Below are 692 nucleotides of genomic sequence, written 5' to 3' on the forward strand. Positions count from 1 at the left end.
TTTTTTAAAGTGATAAGAAACATTTTCTTTAATGTGTACACTCTTTAAGTACACTTAAGTGGCCTTTTATTAATTTAACATTATATTATCTGCATGCACACTTATATATACGTATATATACTTTTAAGATTCGAAGTACACTACAAGTGCACATTCAGTACAATTAAGTGCACTTTTCCCCCATAAAGTATGTCTGTACTTTGTATCTATATTTGAAAAGCTGCTTTTGAAAACTTCAAAGGAAATGCAGGAAATGTATTTTCTGTTCATCAAACAACAGCCATTTCCAGCCAAAGAAAGCGGAAAATCCAAGCACTCAGTCTGTACCAGTTTTACTACAAAATACATGCCATGAATGTCTATGAGGGCTGTCATGTCATCCATATCATAATGATTACATGAAGTGTTGTCCTTAGGAAAATTAAGGAATAGCACGCGTGTGCAGTGACATATTGCAAATCGAGACGGAGAGATTCTTTCCATTGAAACGTTGTGGTGCATATTTTTTTACTGAGCTTTACTGGGCATGCCAGTATACTTGGCATCACGTAGGAGCCAGCTGGCATCTCATTCTGTGCCAGTCTCTAAAAACCTGTGGGGAACAGAACCTTAACCTATATGAGAGTAACCTGGCAGCTTCAAACCCCATTATAAAAATACCAGTGCTTTGAGTGACTGTTCTATTTAGTGAT

This window comes from Sinocyclocheilus grahami, unplaced genomic scaffold (assembly GCF_001515645.1).
Source record: "Sinocyclocheilus grahami isolate Dianchi unplaced genomic scaffold, SAMN03320097.WGS_v1.1 scaffold300.1, whole genome shotgun sequence".
Taxonomy (NCBI): Eukaryota; Metazoa; Chordata; class Actinopteri; order Cypriniformes; family Cyprinidae; genus Sinocyclocheilus; species Sinocyclocheilus grahami.